Source organism: Aulostomus chinensis, chromosome 23 (genome assembly GCF_037954235.1).
Source record: "Aulostomus chinensis isolate RoL2024-O1b breed Wild chromosome 23, RoL_Achi_v1.0, whole genome shotgun sequence".
Classification (NCBI taxonomy): Eukaryota; Metazoa; Chordata; class Actinopteri; order Syngnathiformes; family Aulostomidae; genus Aulostomus; species Aulostomus chinensis.
This window is the reverse complement of record NC_141342.1, coordinates 9,661,062-9,679,394: the sequence shown is the minus strand read 5'-3', so window position 1 is coordinate 9,679,394 and position 18,333 is coordinate 9,661,062.

Sequence of the window (18,333 nt, the reverse complement as noted above, 5' to 3'; positions counted from 1 at the left end):
CCTGGACTGGACTTACCTACCCAGTTGTAAATTTGTTTATACCTACTTTTATTTGAGAAGGATTTTAAAACATGGGGAATTACTACTTTTGTTCTTCTTCCACCAATTGGATTTGCCATCATAACAATACCAGCGCACACACGTATGAATCCTGTTTTTCCAGATGCCTCGAGATTCGCCCTCAGGAAAGGGAAACAGGGGGATGCAGGAGCAAAATGTGTGACGCTGAGCGAAGAAAAAAAAGAGACTAAAACAGAACAGGCAGATTGTAGATGACATCAGAAAAGCCATTCAAGCCCAGCACCTGAAATGTTGCTGGCAGTGGCTCCGTGTATTTCCGCAGCTAGAGCGCCTGCCCGGTGCCCTCTCTGATAGAAGACTATTGTGTTGTTTGACCAGGAAAGAGGAGAAGGAACGTGGGGTTTTGGAGGAAGGCGGGGAGTGTTGACCTGGGAGCTTTCCCCCCAGCCGGGTGTGTGTTCCCTCTGGGGATGAAGGGGTTTTTAGAAGCGGGGATGTGATTACACTCAGGCAGATTGTGTGTGTGTGGGGGGGGGATTTTGACTCACATAAATGTGTGCATGTGTGTGTGATGGCTATCCAAAAAAAAGCATTTTATTTTTTACAGAACCTCATATCTTTTCTTTCTTTGCTTTTATTCTTTTTAATTCACATATAAATATATTCTCTCTAGTTTCACCATCTTACTTTGCAGCTCCACTTTTATGTTATAAAGTTTGTCTTTAAATGTGTGTGTGTGCGCGCGGGTGTGTATGTGTGTGATCAGAAAGGTTAAGACAGGAAAACCCTGGTCCTTGTGCACCAATGACCCCTCAAAATCAATGTGACAGAGCGGTTGATTGGCTGGAGGGTCCTGTCTCTCTGCACCTAATCCCTCAAGGTAGACTCTTGGCCAGGCTTGCTGCGCTTAAGTGTGTGTATCTGTGCGCTTGTATGTGTGTCTTTCTGCACCTAATCCCTCAAGATAGACCCAAGGCCATGGGATGGGGTATTAGTGCAGTTACAGGGGTCAGGCCTGTTTGTATATACGTGTGTGTGTGTGTGTGTGTTTGTGTGTGTGTGTGTGTGTGTGTGTGTCAGAGAGAGCTGGAGTGTGAGCTTCACTCCACAGTAGTCCAATTAGACGGCAGAGTAGCCATGTTCTTCTGTGAGGCTCAGTCATGTGTGGAAGTAGTCGTGGGTTATTGGGTGGGGCAGGGTGGGGTGGCGGGCAAATTTTAGGGCAGATTTGGACGGATAACCCATTTGGGGCAAAATTAAATGCAGGCATCTGGATTTGACCCCGGGCCCTCACTGTGACCCCAGGTCACTCAGGGGTCACGGGGCACAAAGCAGAGCACTGACCCTGCACAGGTCAAGCATGCGGGCGACTGAAAGGATGCCTTTGTGGAGCCTGGCATGCTCACTATTTCCCATGAGCACCAGGGGACTGTGTCTGCCCAGGAAACTAGACCAGAGAGCCGCCCAGACAAGGTGTGTGCGTGCATGCGTGTGAGAGTGAGTGAGTGGATGGAAACCGTAATTGATTTTTGTTTGTATTTCTGGGTGTTTGACTTATGATCATCACAGACAAGATGCCTTGATTTTTATTTACTTTGCGTGTTTTTGTGCTTTTTGGAAAGACTTGGATGTAAATTGTCAGGTGAAAACTTTGCAACTCCAAGTCATGTTTTAATTTCACCCAAATGATTGAAGAAAAAAAACCAAAAAAACAAAAACCAAACCACCCATGAGCCTTTCATATCCAATCCCGCTCTTTCCCAGCTTTCCCAACAGCTTTTACAGCTGACATTTCAGAGATAAATAATTTTTACTTGTGTTTGTGTTTGAGTGTCAGGGAAAGAGCGAGATTTTTAAGGTATGCCTTGCTTGTGTACATCTGTTAGCGGCTCCTTAATGAGCGCACACACACACACACACACACACACACACACACACACACACACACACACACACACACACAGCCTGCAGTCCTGTGTGTGGCCTTCAGAGAGGGAGAGAGAAGCCCTCTGCTCCAGTAATCACATTTAATTACACACCAGCATTAGACGGCCTATGAATAGGGTTTTTAGGCAGGCCTCTCACACAGAAATTGGCTGCATCCAGCTGAACATTGCCTACCTTTGTCCTGCCCATCCCACTCTATTCTATTAAGACTTTGTCATTTGACCAGCACCAAAGCACTACGGTCTAGCACTAACAACTGCTGGACTAATGCTGCACATTAAAAACGGGAAGGTAAAGGGAACAATAGACGTTTTCTTGGCTGAACGGCTTGCGTCTGCCCCATTAATGAAGCAAATGGACCACACATTAGACTCCATCCACAATTACATAGCCCTAGAATCACAGATAAAGGGTGTATAGTCTCAAGAAAATGCTCCTCGTCTGCTTATCTGCAGTTAAAGCAACACACACAAAAAAAAAAACCCTCCGAAAAAAAACAAAACAGCAACCTGTGTGTGTGTGTGCTTCTTATAGAGAGTGGAAGTGGAATGTACTTTGTTAATCTCCAGGGGGGGTTCTCGCACTGTGAAATCAATTTGGAAGCAGAACATTTTTAAGATGACGTGGGATTTTTGCACCGTCGAGAGGGATGCCAAGTGGCCATCTGCGCTGCTTAGCTCTGCGTGCGTGCGCGCCGTGTGTTTATGTGTTAATATCGACATTAATCACCATGTTTACATGCAGGAGGAATTCTGGTCTTTGTCAGATAACCTGGTTTTAGGTCAACACATGTAAACATCACAACTCCAATAGTTTACCTCCAAAGTAAACATGTTACTGTGGCATGAACGTTTCGACGCTATTATTTTCTCAGTGTGAACACAAAAAAGTATTTTATTCTATTCTGAGTTTGAAACATTTACGACTGTGAATATAATTTCCTTTTTCAGTATCTGATGTAAATTAAAGCTCAGTAACAACAGCTGCATGCGTTTTTTTGATGATTTTATCTCTTAATTTGTTACTCTTTATGTAAACTCAGAGAGGGACAGACACTCCAATAAAGTTTTTACATCAGTAGAATACTTTGCAGAATAATTCAGGAGTAAATCCTTGTTGCCTCCTCTACTATTTGAAATACCTCCTAATCTTTCGATCTCGCGCTGCAGGGTTGGACAGGCACCGTTTATGTCTTTAATTCCTCTTTTGACAGCAGATGAGACAAATTTTCTACATTCAGTTGTGTTTGGGGAAAGAATTTTGGGAAAAATCATCTGCGCCCTCTTGGTCTCTCTCTTTCACACACACACACACACACACACACACACACACACACACACACACACACACACACACACAGAGTCTGAGATAGCGCTCAAACTAACCATAAATCCAGTTTGTTTTAAAAGGCCAGACTCATAAAGAGGAGAGGTGACAGAGCGATACTGATGGGTCAATACTGCCTGTATCCCACCACAAGCGCGCACGCACGCACGCACACACGCACACACACACACACACACACACACACACACACACACACACACACAATTGGATGTCAGCAACAGATACCTGCTGGAATGCGGTATGACCATAACAACATGTCCAAACCATGGCCAAACTTATTTTGTCATATCAGCTAAAATAAATATTTGATTTTTTTCCCCATTACCCCTAAAATAACATCAAACACTAAGATATGTAATAGGCACAGGATTATTTACAGTTTAACAAAAAAATGATAATCCTAAATGATAACTTAGGTGCATTGAACTGTATCACATATAGCTGATACCACTACTATTGAGTAAAACAGATCCCAAAACCATACATCAGCCAATATTCTTTTTATATTTTTGTCCTTTAAATGTAGTTACCTTTAATTTATGACGAAGAAATGGAATCGGGATCATTAATTGTTCAACAATAAATGTTTTTTGTCGCAAACGACATCAGTTCACTGAAATAATAAACAGGGAATTTAATTTAAGTAACTGGAGCACATGGATGTCTAGCAAGAACTTTATTGCAGATTATCGTTTGGACGCCCGGTGAGTGGAACCATACAGAGACTTATGCTTGATTAAAAAAAAATCTCCTCTTGTTACAGAGCTGATCCAGCTCTGGCTGGAAAAGTGGGGAAAAAAAAAAAACACCAGCTGGAATTATACCTTTAAATCTGTATCCATATATAACTCCTTTTTGATTTGGATTTATATCTGCTGATATTCTCATTATTAGCATGTTTAAAGTTCCATCGCAAGATTGTAGTAAACCCCACAACACTACTTCTTCTAAGAATGCAAAAATATCCAAAAACGCATGCAATTTAAACGTACTCCTCAGAAATTGAATTGAAATTTGTCCGGATCGCCTTGCATTACCGAGGTTTCATGGCGCAACACAAGCTATGGAATGGAATTCAGTCTGTGGATCAGCGAAATCATTCCTGTAAACGATCTGTGCCTGAAGTTGGCTGATATGTAAATAATGTCAGTTATCTGCACGGAGTTCTGATATTCCCGATCAGATATCTCCTCCCTGCCTGATATATCTGTGATGCAATATCAGCTGATAGTATCGGTCTGGCTCTAATACAGATGCGCGTGTTTCACTGGAATACTTAGCGCCATATATAAATGTTAGCGGTATCTTTATACACTCACTGACCACTTCACCGCTGGTGGATGTAATGAATTCCAACACAACAGCTCTGTGTGAATTCTACCACTTCAAAATGTAGTTTCCATTTTGAATTGATAGTTTGTGTTTGTGACGGCGTGGTGGGTGGCGGTGTGTTGTTGAAGGCGTTTCTAATATTCTGCCTCTCTCATGTAGGTATATGGATGAATGCGCTGGATCACACTAGATTGTACCTAATGAAGTGGCTGGTGAGTGTACACACACACACACACACACACACACACACACAAACACATACACACATACAGTACTGAAGTACATAATGTACAGTATGCACACTTGTGTGTCTGAACACACACACAGGGCCAGTGTGTTGTGAATGGTGTGTTTGAGTGGAACAGAATGACTGTGGGGATTCATGCTGGCTTTCCTCTATTAAATCTGCAATAAGGCTCACTGTGTATGGGAGTGCTGACGTCCCTGCCCACCTCGATGATCTACAGCCTGTGTGTGAGTGTGTTTGTGTGTGTGTGTGTGTGTGTGTGTGTGTGTGTGTGTGTGTGTGTGTGTGTGTGTGTGTGTGTGTGTGTGTGTGAATGCTAAACTCTCTACCTGTTACCAATGATGTATAGCTGCAGGGGATTTTATAAACCATATACGAACATTTGTGTACATTTGTGTGTGTTTAAATCAATGTTTGCTAGTGAGAGTGTCCACGTGGGCGTGCAGCTGCATGCTCCATAGCTACGGTTTGCAAAGTTTAGGGGTTTGGCGCACAGAGGGTGGGAATTCCTTCAGATTCGAACCAAGACAGAGGAGGGACTCAGTGGCGACTCCACACTGCTGCAAACCTTAAATGGGGAATGATAATTTACAGTCCAAGTGGGCTGCAACTGAAGGGGACTCAGTAAAGTGGTGGAAATGGGCCCGGCCCATATATCTCCCATTAATTGACGCCGTTCTAGCCCGTGCAAAGTTCAGAGCCAGGAGAGATGGTGTTATCCCAGGTTCTCCTCCACTGCTCCTTTCTCCGTAGCTGTCTGAGGCTGCTCAGCCAGAAACAGGCTTTTCATTTGAAGCGCTGCTTCCTTTATATGGCTCTCTGGTGCCAGCAGCATCATTAGGATTTTAGGAGTGGCACTTACCACATGAACAGCCAGGTCCTTAGCCAATGAATATTAGGGTCATTCCTGTTTTTTCATTGCTCTGCTGATTCATTACATACAGACATAAAATAGGCAGCAGCCTCAACCTCTTCAGTCTTTTATTATCCAGCAGAGACATGTATGTTATTTAAATGCACACAACATATGTATAACCCGTGCGCAAAAATGTTTCTCCGTAACAAAAGAATCACACACAAGAGATGTGATTTGACCTGCGGGTGGTGGGGTGAAGGGGTCTAAAGGTTGGCGGAGTGAGCGATGGGCCACACTAGCCTTCATCTTCGATGATCATTTCCAGATTCCCCAAAGTAGTTTTCCACTGTAAGTGACATTTAAATGCTTTCACATCCTTTTCGTGGCTCTTCTGTGAATCTTAGAGTTGCAGAATGTCTCATGGTCGGCAGAGGAAGTGAACGCAAAGGTTTGGGATGTGCAAAGCTCATTTACATAACAACTTTGTCTTTTTGTTGCACTTGAGGTTGCTCAAATGTTATTTTCAATGGCGTTTAAACGATTCACTCAAATAAGAAAAATATGGAATTTTGTCCAGAATTCCACTGCTGTCTCAATATAACTGATTTCAATGAAATTTACAGTGGTCAAACTGTTGAGATATTTCACTGTTATTTAGTAATTAAGTGTCTTGCTGGCTTCTTACATTTCTCTGGAGAAATAATCCCCATGAATTGGTGAAATCTGTGATTCCCAAAATATGTAGGACGCTAAATGAATACGCTGAGGATGTTCAGGATGAAAGTTTAAAATCATAGGTTACATTCAAGGCCTCAGTTTTTCAATACATGTTCACATACCATCAGAATAATAATAAAAAAAACCCCATTCAGATAGAAATCTCCACTTACTGGTGCTGTTTTTCTTCCTCCAGGCTCTTGCTATTTTAATAATTATTGTAATAAATTTAGTTTTAATGGCATTTCACATAGCCCAAGGACACTTTACATACCCAAAATGAAAAAGCTTGACAAAAAATCTCTTTAAAAAAAAGCAAAATTTAGAAGCACTCATCTGTCATGCCACTGGTGTGTGTGTGTGTGTGTGTGTGTGTGTGTTTGTGTGTGTGTCCATGCAAACACAGCAGATTCCCCGTAATATCTCCTCAATCCCATCAAATACGACACACAGGCACTCCCTTGTCAGCACAAATTATAGGCCGATGCTCACAGTTCCGGATGTTATCTCAGTTCAGTAACCTCAAACTGCACTAGTGAACATTCAAGTCTTGTGAGGCGCACATGCATACACACACACACACACACACACACACACACACACACACACACACACACACACACACACACACACGCACGCGCGCGCTTGTGAAGCCCTCTACAGAGCTTTCCACATTCCTCCCATTTCTTTTTTTTTTCCTTGAAGGATATACTATCCTTCTTCCTTCTCTCTCTTTTCACATGCCTTCCCCGCCTCTACTTGTTCTCCCTTCCTCTTCCTTTCTTCTGTTCTCATCGAAATTCAGCTGCGTAACTCCCTCTCCGCAGACACCATTGATCTCACCCTTCCTGCATGTTTGAGAAACACGGGGTGGGAAAAGCGAGGGGTTTAACGTCAGAGAGGAGCGGCGGCAGGGAGACGGTGAGAGGGTGAGGACGGAGAGAGGGATGACAGAAGTGGACAGGAGAGAGAGGCAGGAAGCAGAGAGAGTATAAGCTGAAAAGGGGAGAGAAGAGAAATGGGGGTAGAGAAGAAGCACAAGGGAGGGGGGGACAAGGGGAGGAGAGCCGGACCCCCTCTGTAGTGGCACAGAGAAGAAAAGACACGGGCTTTCCTCGTGATCACATCTTCCGCCCCTCTTTTTGAAGCCCAGAGAGACAAGAGAGCAGCTATTTACTGGAGCCCACACATAATGGCCACTTTTATTTACTTTCGTCCATTTAACTTGTGCCAAGCTGTGGGCCAAAAACGGTAAACCCAGGTTCTTACTAAGTACCCCAGACCCCTCCTCCTCCTCCTCCTCCTCCTCCTCCTCCTCCTCCTCCTCTATATTTATGTATATTTCTTCGTGATATTTACTGATATTAAAACTCCCTCCACCTCAAGACAAAGTGCGTAGGCAAAATGTATCTTCTTCTCAACATGTGGGCACATTTATATATGACCTCGCTTTAATCCTCCCTCAGGCCACACACACACACACACACACACACACACACACACACACAGACCCCTGCTCCGACATCAGAAAGGTCAGTAGTCCCATCCAGGCTGCGATGGAGCTGACCCTCTGTCCCGAGGCGAGGCCGGTGACCAGCCAGTCCTCAACAGAGCATCTCTTCTCCTACTGAGTTCAGTGCTGACCTTTACAGAGAGTTTCATTGCTATCAGAGCGCAGACAGACTGCAGCTCGTCAGGAGAATCACACTGTCTTTATTTATACTTTCACCGGACTAGTTTCTAATGTGACCCAGTCCACGTGAAGCTGTTCTTTCATTTGCTTTAACAAGTACAACTAAAAGTCTCCATTTTACCCGTTACATTTGAGATTGTCCACATTTTTGTTTATTTAAAAATGTTGATAATTTGAACCAAACAGGCAGCATTAATACTTAGTATTAATTAAGCATTAATGCTATTATTAAAAGCCAACATAATTAATGTCATTAGCTGAGAGAAATAGCTTTTTTATTATTATTTTGTAACAGATTTCCATCATTACTCAGTGGACTTTGAAATGGTTTTATTCCTCTAAAAATGTAAGATCATGTATCTGGAAAATAAAAAAATCATTTATTAGGCACAAAATATTATACATGAAGTCAGCAACAGCATCAGGATTTTAGACTAATTTCCCCCTAATTTAACCCAAAATGCAACTGAGGCTAAATTAAATTAACACTAGAAAGGAAGTTTTTAGATGTTTTTTTTTATTTAAATATTTTTTCTGTAATTTGACTTATTTACAAGGTGTTCTTTATACCTTAAGGAATTAAATTACTTTATTTAAAAAAAAATTAATTACAAATATATTTTCTATATTTTGTCCTTTATTTAGCTAAAGTTACTCTGTGAAATGTGCCTGTGTAAGTTTCAATTACTGCATGTAAACTTCCCTTGACTGCCTAAATGTAGACTTGCCCTCAGTATCAGGTAACACCCAGGATGTTATATTACCCTCCTTGATTCTTAAGTTTGTTTACATAATCAAAGATGGCTTCATATGATATACAAATCATTTACCACTGATCATCCAGCAGAGCAATGACAATTTAAGTGAAAGTCAAGCCTTTGCATTTTTGCTTTGAGTTTATTCGTCTTTCTGTGACCCTGACTCATGTTCACATTCTGACGTTACCTTGAGACACTACATTCAGTGTAGGTTCTCTCAAATGGAACTCGCAGGGGCCGATCACACACCGGAGCGACATGTGCGTCATCCTGGCTGCTGGGCGTCCGCTGACGGTGTGGTAATGAGATGATCCACTCTCTCTTCATGCTCAATGTTATGGGACCCCTGAACTTGGTGCATTCAAAAACAAAAAGGCTGCCACTTAAAGACCCTCCCTTATTTCTTCTCCCGTCAGTCAGGACCCCCCCCCCCCCCCCCCCGCGCATTGACAGAAATATACCTGCACACAGAGAAATGCTCCATCAACCATCACACACACACACACACACACACACACACACACACACACACACACACACACACACACACAACCCCCCAAACCCCACTACCTTGCCAATCACTAACATCCTTTTAAAAATGTCCTGCGCTTTGTAACATTTCTAGCTCATATACACACACACTCAGGCATGCACCAGAGGCTAACATCTGTAAGGGATTTGTACAGTGAGATGATACCCAATAATAAATAATGTGAACATTTGAAACTGATTTCAGTCCCCCTCTGAGTGACCCCAAACAATGTCAGAGGAAAGTGAGTGTGTGTGTGTGTGTGTGTTTGTAGTGAAAAGGAGGAGAGAACCTTGCGTGCACATTGACAGTGAGCTTGTATCATTGATATGATGTGATGAATCCCAGATTCCCACAGGTGTTCCCAATTCTCAGTTACCACGGTGACCCCGCCTTAGTGTCTCCCCTCTCACCCTTAAGCAAGGTCTCCTTTAATGATAAAAAAGATGCTTTCCATCATGTCTCACCTCCTCTGCTGACTTTTAATCATATGGATCCTTTAATTGGTTTAGTTAATCAAATTCAGATGTTGATTCAGACATCAGCCCCCTTCATTTGAGTGTATTTTGATATACGGCCAGTAGGGGAGGCTGTGGCTCATCCTTGGAGATGCTTCCCTCAACATGAGGCCAGCTGATCTTGCAGGTCAGAGGTCAGCAGGCGTTCCAGTTGAGCTAATTCAGAATTTGCTCTTCACAGACTTGAGCCTGGAGCGCGAGGAGGAGGTGCGAAGGTGGTTGAAGTTTACACGGGCTGAGGATGTGACTCCTCATCTGTCCTCCTCGTCCAGCCTTTGACCTCCTCATCTTTCTCCTGATGGGCCTGTTGCATATTTGGTTGTTGTCACGGCAGCAGCAGTTCGCTTGAGACCGTGACGGGATCATCTGTTATGTCACCTGACCTCATGCTGAACCCATACGCCCACACTTGCGTAGTGTGATGTCATTTTAAACAACGCCACCTTTAAGTGACGTACGTGTGTGTCCAGCATACATGTGCAGGTTTGTGCGCTCGCTAGAGAGGACTGTAGTTAAGTGGAAGCTCAGCTTTGTGTGGTGTGCATGTATGTTTTTTCCAATTTTATATGGGTGAGTATGGGGGAGAAAGCAGGAAGGGAGAGTAAAGGGTCGCATATGACATGTATGACAGTTTGGGTGAGAGGGAGGAGCTAATCTGACCCTGTGACACCCTGCCACATAAAAAACACACACACTCACATACCGGCTAATGCACACACCTTCACATCTGGTATGGACATCGGTTGCATTCTCACTTGTTGTGCCCCTCCTCCAAGACACACACACACACTCACACACACACACACACACACACACACACACACACACACACACACACACACATCAATTCTCCCTGTAGCGCTGCTCCTTGTAGCTTTCCCTATCACTGGCAAAGTAAACCCACCAGTGAGAATGATGAATGGGTCACCCTGCACCGGAAGAACACGTTAGAAACCTCTTGCTACACACACACACACACACACACACACACACACACACACACACATACACAGCCCCTTGCTTTCTATCACTCTCTCCAGTCCACTAGTCTCTCCTCCTCTTTCTGTCCTGGTGACCTCATAAGCCTCCTTCCTGCCTGGACGACACATTTACTCTGTGAGTGTGTATGTGTCAGAGTGTGTGTTTGTGTGTGTATGTGCGTGAGTGAGTGAGGGAGAGAGTGAGACTAACACAGAGAGAGTAGTGTCTTGCAGATGGTGTCCAGTGTCATACACACACCTGCAGGTCATGTGCTTGTGTTTATTGTGTGCTTTGTGTGAGTGGATGCCTTTTAAATACACCCTTGGTTTATTTGTGTGTGTATGTGTGTGTGTGTGTGTGTGTGTGTCTGTGGTGAGATGGAGGAAAAAGGATTACATGTTCCACAAGTAGAATGCCTTTCAATTCTTTATTCATATTTTGAAGCATGACATAAAAAAACAACAGGACTTGTTTTTCCTAATAAATTTAAAAATATAATTCACAAACATTAATTCAGGGCACGACTGCAAATGACAAATTTCATCTATTTTTTTTTTATTTTTTTTTTAGCTCAACATCAATTGTGTAGTTGACCTGAGGGAGTCTGAAATCAGCCAGGGGAAATGTTAAAACTCCAGGTGGTCCACAACCAATTAAATAAAGCATCACTGTGCTTCTTTTTCAAACACACACACACACACACACACACACACACACACACACACACACACACACACACACACACACACACACACACACAAAGCTCTCTCTAGAAGCAGAGAAAGTAAAAAAAAAACCCAACCCTAGCTTTCTTTTCACAAAACCCCAGCATAATGTAGAAAAAAGAAAGAAAGAAAGGAATTTCATTTGCTGTCAAAACATTTGTAGTGGAATTAAACATATGGATGCCACAGGCAAAGTGAGGGCTGGAATATATTAGAGCTGCACAATGTTACACTAACCCTCCAGTATCTTACACCGCTCTGAGAGATTAATGGAATCAAGAGGAATGGATGGGGGGGGGGGGGGGGTGCGTGTGCGTGTGTCTGTCTTTCTTCAAGCCACTGCAAAATCAATATTTTTCCATGATCCACAGCTCTCGCTCTTGGGCGTATACTTACATCACCATCAAAACCTAAATTTTAAGTGTTCTAAACTGCAATCAGACTTCCACCTTAATTAAGCTCTTCCATTTACAATTGTAGTATTTGATTTGTGTATGAGTAGGTTTCTTTTAAAATTTTGAGGATTTGTACCAAATAAATAAACCAAATTTGAATTTGTGACTCCAGCAAAGTGTAAGTCGCGTTCACTTTTGCAGATTACAATTCACCCCCCCCCCCCCAGTTTTAACACACCAGTACCATCATACCGGTACGTGTCTCTAATAGTAGGAGGGGAAAAAAATGGAGCACAATGCAGCATTGATTTCTCTATTCCATTAAATTAGTGTGTTACAGCACGGCGAGGTAATAAAGCCTTGTTTGAGACGATTTCAGGCTAAAAGGGAACGTGAAGATATATGTCCACAAATGAATAGTGGGCTTGTTGGTTTACACCCTCAGAAAGGTGAGAATGTCTGAGAGCCCGATTGATTTTTTTTTTTGGGGGGGGGGGGGGTAACTGTTTTTGAAATATGTATGTACTTTAACCCATTGACTACAGTGAATGCTCAGATGTCATCGGGGTTTTCATTTCTCCTTCGGGCTCTTGGGGAGCTCGTATCTGGCATCAGTGTGATACCACTTACTGCCATATTTGCTGTGAATATGAGTCACAGAAGCAGTTTCAGCAGTTCGACCCTCCACGTGTTTACGCTCCAGCCAGGTGATCGCGAAAATGTCTCACCCTAAATGAATACACATCATTTTAAAAATGCAACTCAGAAGTGGTGGCATGAAGTCATATACTGGCTATTATTGATATTTTATGAAAAAATCATAAAGATGGATAAATTATGAGAGTTTGTTCTGTGCGTGACATTTAGATTTAAATGAGTGCTGGAATTTTAATTAGCTTTTCTTTTTTTCTTTTTTTTCCTCCCCGATGACGAAACAGCACTATGAGGGAAGTGAATTCAATAAACATGACTACGTATAATAGATTTATACAATTTAATTGATATCTTTTATTGTGAAGGACAAAATAGTATTAAGTGTTTTGGATGAGAAAAAGCCGCTTGGTTTTGCTGTAAATTAAACATTGCTCATGTATATCTACAAGCTCTGGCTTTAAACTCTAAATGTTTAAATATGAACAGATTTATGGGATTTCATAACTCGAGATTAAACCTAATAAATCGCCCCCCCCCCCCCGCAGACGTATAATACACTTTTCTCCTTGATGACATTTAAATGCACCTTGCGTCACTGATACTTCATGCAATATCCGAGTACATTTTCAACAAAAACTCTGTATAAAAGTGGTTTATACTCCCATTTATTTGCAAAGTCACCAAAGCAAACGCACACGAGGGACTGTGAATAGATTGATAGGTTTATAAAGTGTGTGGAGGAGCCGTCTCCCTGCTCCAGAGGCTCTTGTTGTTTGTAATTATTGTTTACAGTGTTTACTGCTGAACCTTTTTTTTTTGCCATGTACTAATTTCACGCCAGAGACAAAATTATTCAGCATTCTCACAATATGCAAAAACCGGGGATACATTTTTATTGTGCCGGGGCATCTTCTCTCAGGGTAACAATGTGGCAATTTAACCTGGTTTGACCTTAAACACATGGACTATTTGAAGGAAGTTCCTGACAAAGGTACAGGGAAACAGTTGCCCCTCCCGGATTAAATTTGGTAAATGTTGGTTTATGCATATTTTACATAACGATTCTGCTTATTATTGCAGATTCAGAGATCCCACAGTGTGAGGAGGACGACCAATTTATCATTTATCGCGGTAAATCACAGCGGAGACTGCATTTAATTGTGTTTATATTGTATTTCGTAGCTGGGTGCCTTCTCGCTATACGGTGGGGGATTCTCTCTCAGGCCATCCCAGTACAGCAGGGGCTGAGGGGAGGTGTGTGGGTGTGTGTTCGTGGGGGTGGATGAATGGGGGGGGGGGGGGGGGGGAGTCTCCTCGCAGCCCCCCAACCCTTCTCCCCCCACCTCCTTGTCCTGTCAGCTCCGCCTCTGTCTTACCAAACAATCAACTGGTAGTGAAAAGCTCTCACAACAGTCAGTATGTTCGCTCAGTGTGTTCTCAAAAAGCAAACTGAGCAGTTTCTCTAAATTAAAACATTTTAGAAGATGAAAAATGGTAACTTCCGTCCTAATCCCACTCAAGCCGCTGAAGGGCTACATTAGAAAACACATGTTCACGGCGTTCACATTTAATCAGCCTGATTTCAGAAATGATTTTCAAAAAGGAACAGGCCTCACGTGGAGAAACACCGATTTATCCCAATGTGCAATTTGTGAGTGTTTTCTCTCCAGGTTGTTAGGATACAACCTGCTCCCCTATCTAACCCTCGGACTGTTCCCCAGCTCCTCTACTTATTCTACTTAATTTGCGCCTTAATTGTCTGCGATGCAATTATGAAAGCGGGTGGTATGCGTCTCATGCTCACGCCTGTGCTGCCAGCATCCAGAGCCTGCCATCCGAATCGAGTAAACTTGCCGTTTGTGGCCTCGACTGTCGGCTAAAATCACTTCCGAGTGCCACGCAGCTTATTACGGACATATCCCAGCATGCTCCTCGGCTGTGACCCCCCACGACCCTTTGCCTGTCTGTAGCAACACATAGTCGCCACTGACAGGTCCGAGTGCGCTTACTTGCACCTTTTTGATGGTCTACATTCGTTTCCAGCAAAACACACACACACACACACACACACACACACACACACACACACACACACGGATCCTTGGATCTACAAGAATCTGTTTTTTTTTTTAAAAAATGTATATCAAAAATGTGTCACTCCTTCTACGCATCTATCGTAAAACCCGAGGGAAAAAAATCAGATCTTGCATCAATCCAACAAAAAAATCTTTATTTCTTTATATGGTCGACACAAAGTGGTTTAATTACAGTAATTTATAAAAATTAACATTTTATATTGCATTTGAATTTATTTAAATTTTAAGGCTACGTTTTAAACAAGCATAAGCAAGTCTCATAATTAAAAGTGTTGTAATGTAATGGTTGGATTGAAAAAAAAAGTAACCTATTAATTCTATTCTCCTATAATTTGTAGAATTGAGCCCACATTATGACAATGAATGTTCTAGTATTGCATCGTGCGGCTGGAGACAGTGTAGCGTGAGTTGGTAACTGCAGGTCCGGGTCCGAACCTCGCCTGTATTCGCGCCCTGGGAGTCTGCGTCTTGTTATTGTTATTATTGCCATTAAAGCCTCATCGTGCTGACACACACACACACACACACACACACACACACACACACACACACACACACACACACACACACACACACACACAAAGTTACCCGTCCTGCTGCAGTCACTTTGAATTAAGCTCACCAACACGGAAACTCTTCTCTAGCTCTAAAGGATCCAAACACACCACAGGTTTAGTTTCGAACCTCCCTGTGTTTCAACCTGTTAAACATACACACACACACACACACACACACACACACACACACACACACACACACACACACACTTGGATGTCAGCAACATATAACTGCTGGAATGCGCGCACGTTCCCAACTGGTCTCCTTAAACCAAACTTGGAGACATCCGTGCAGTTGGTGGTGAAACTAGACGAACGGACAAACGAAAAAGAGAAAGTCGCCTTTTGTCTAAAATCTTTCGCTGAATGAAAGAAACTGCGAATAAGATAATACGGATAATATGTTTGCATTTTAATAAGCTGCTCTTGTACGTGCTGGCAAGATGAGTAAAGCTAAAAGCGTGTTCTTCAAAGTGAGTCCACTTTGTATGTAATTATGTAAATAGGCCCGGTCCTGCAGCCAGCCTGTAATTTCACATTTCTGAAGCCTGCGGACTTTAAACGAACAAACAACATCAAATCAGACAAGAAACAGTGAGATTTCCCTAAAATTAAATCTTTCAGCTTGAAAAAGCCTGATAAAACTCACTGTGTAAATCTGTAACAGCCTCCCCCTACACACACACACACACACACACACAAAGCTAGAGTTCCCGCAATGGTTTTAAATTCACTGCTGTTTTTCTTTAACTTCAATTTGTTACGAGTAACAAGCATCAACGCATACATACATATGTTTCCACTGGAAAAAGACACCAAAGTAAAATACCAGTTTATGGCAAAATATTTATATTTTGGGTAAAAATAAAGGTCACGGTAATGGGATATCTCAGCAAACACACACACACACACAAACACGCACACAAAGGATCTCAACATGGCGAATGCAGCTCACCCACTCCGCCAGTGATCGATTTGAATTTTTATTGGTTTGGATTTTCATGCCTTGAACGCACCACAGAGCTTTTAAATCTTAATCTCAATTTAATAAGAAAAATAGTCTTCAATAGAAAAATAAATAACTCATTTATTAAAAAAATAAATAAAAAAATAAGCAATAGTGTAAAATGGAATAATTTTTTTCAAGTGTAAAATAAATATACATTTAAATGGTTGCAAACTACGATTAAAAAAATCTCTATATTTTGTAGTTAACAGGCTAGATTTATATGTAGCTTATGTAAATGTGTAAATTTTATTGTATAGCATAACTTTTGTTCTATTTATTATAACATAGCTGTTTGTTTTACCAACTAATACGATCTTTTTTTTGGTTTCTACTCGAATAAACTCTGCTTAAAAAATCATTATACCATAACAGCAGCGTCGCTGGCTCGCTGGGATGATATCTTTGTGAAATTAGTAGAAATAAACCTTTTTATTTTCTCACCTTTGCGACAAAAACATGTAACAAATGAGCATAGACGATGAGTCTGTGGAGGTTCGGTCCTGTTATTCTGCTCCTCAGTCCACATTCTTCTGGGGCAAATATGTGTGTAACATGAGACGGCAGCTCTGCTGCAGCAAAATAAATCTCATAGGCGAAGACGGCGTTTGAAAATGGCGCCCTGCAGCAAAGACTGGGTTGGAGGGGGGCGTGCCATGTGCGCTGGGGAGGCGCGCAGCGGGGATGTAGTCTCTTCTCCCGTGTCGGTTGTAGTATCAGGATATGAAACCGTCCCCGGCATTCACCGATAGCCTCACACACTGCACCCCCCTCCCTTCCTCGTCGACGGCACGTCGCTGCAGCCTTAAGTGAACACGAATGTGTCGATACGCACCGAATAAAAGCGCATTTCTTGGGCGTCCGTAGCTCCGCGAGCTTCCCCATCCCCCAATTCCGTCTCTCGTTTCAAAAAAAAAAAAAAATGGGAGCAGCTTCTTTTTTCTTCCGCGGCTTTCTCCGTCAAAACAAGACTTGTCGTTTGGTACGCGCACTTTCTCCCTCGCCGTCCGTTCCTGTGCTCGGCAGCCACCCCAGTGCAGCCGACATTGCACATACCGCCATTCCGGTGCGCAAGCAGTCCGTGTAACGGCACAGTGTAGCAGGCAGCTGGGGCTTCCAGGGGAGAGTTGTGAAGAGGGGATCTCTCTCGCTCTCTTTTCTCCCCCTCCTTCCCTCCACAGCGGAGCGGCAGCGAGGGAGAAGAGGAGGAGGAGGGTAAAGGAGGGGGAAGCCCACGCTGATAGCTGGAGGTGGAGGGAGCCCCAGCGCGCTGTGTGTGTGCGCGTATGCGTGCGTGCGTGTGTGTATGTGTGTGTGGTGTTCGCGCGTATTATAATCGTTGCTAGGAAATCCTTTCTGTGGGTGTGTCAGGGAGGATCTACAAGCAGGATGAGAAGGCAGCTGCAGCACACAAAAAAAAAATCTCTGAAAAACAAAATTTTGAACATTTTCGATTTGGATCCTTCTTTTTTACCCCCTTCTGTTGTGAAATGAGATGTGTGGCTTTGTCGTGGGTTGTTCGGCATGTGTGTTTTTAATGTGCAATAGTGTTTGTTTACTAGCATATTGTGGCCCTCTTAAAATAATCACGGAAGTAATTTTTTTCAAGTTTTTCAGAAAACACACAAAAAACTGGACAAAACATCATAAGGAGTGGCTTTAGGCCCAAAAATGTCAAAAATGACTTAAGCAGTTATTTTAAGGAGGTGACATATGTGAGGTAATATACACATATAGGCTGCTTCAGCTATTGTAAAGGAATTGATTCAGAGCAGGTGTGTGTGTGTGTGTGTGTGTGTGTGTGTGTGTGTGTGTGATTACTGGTGGTATTCTCAGATAAATCACTCTCTGCTTGCAGAACAGTCAGTCCTCACCTATGTAAACGCACCCCTGAGGGCAACAGATTTATCTGCAAGAGGACGGTTCGCTACACACACACAAACACACACACACA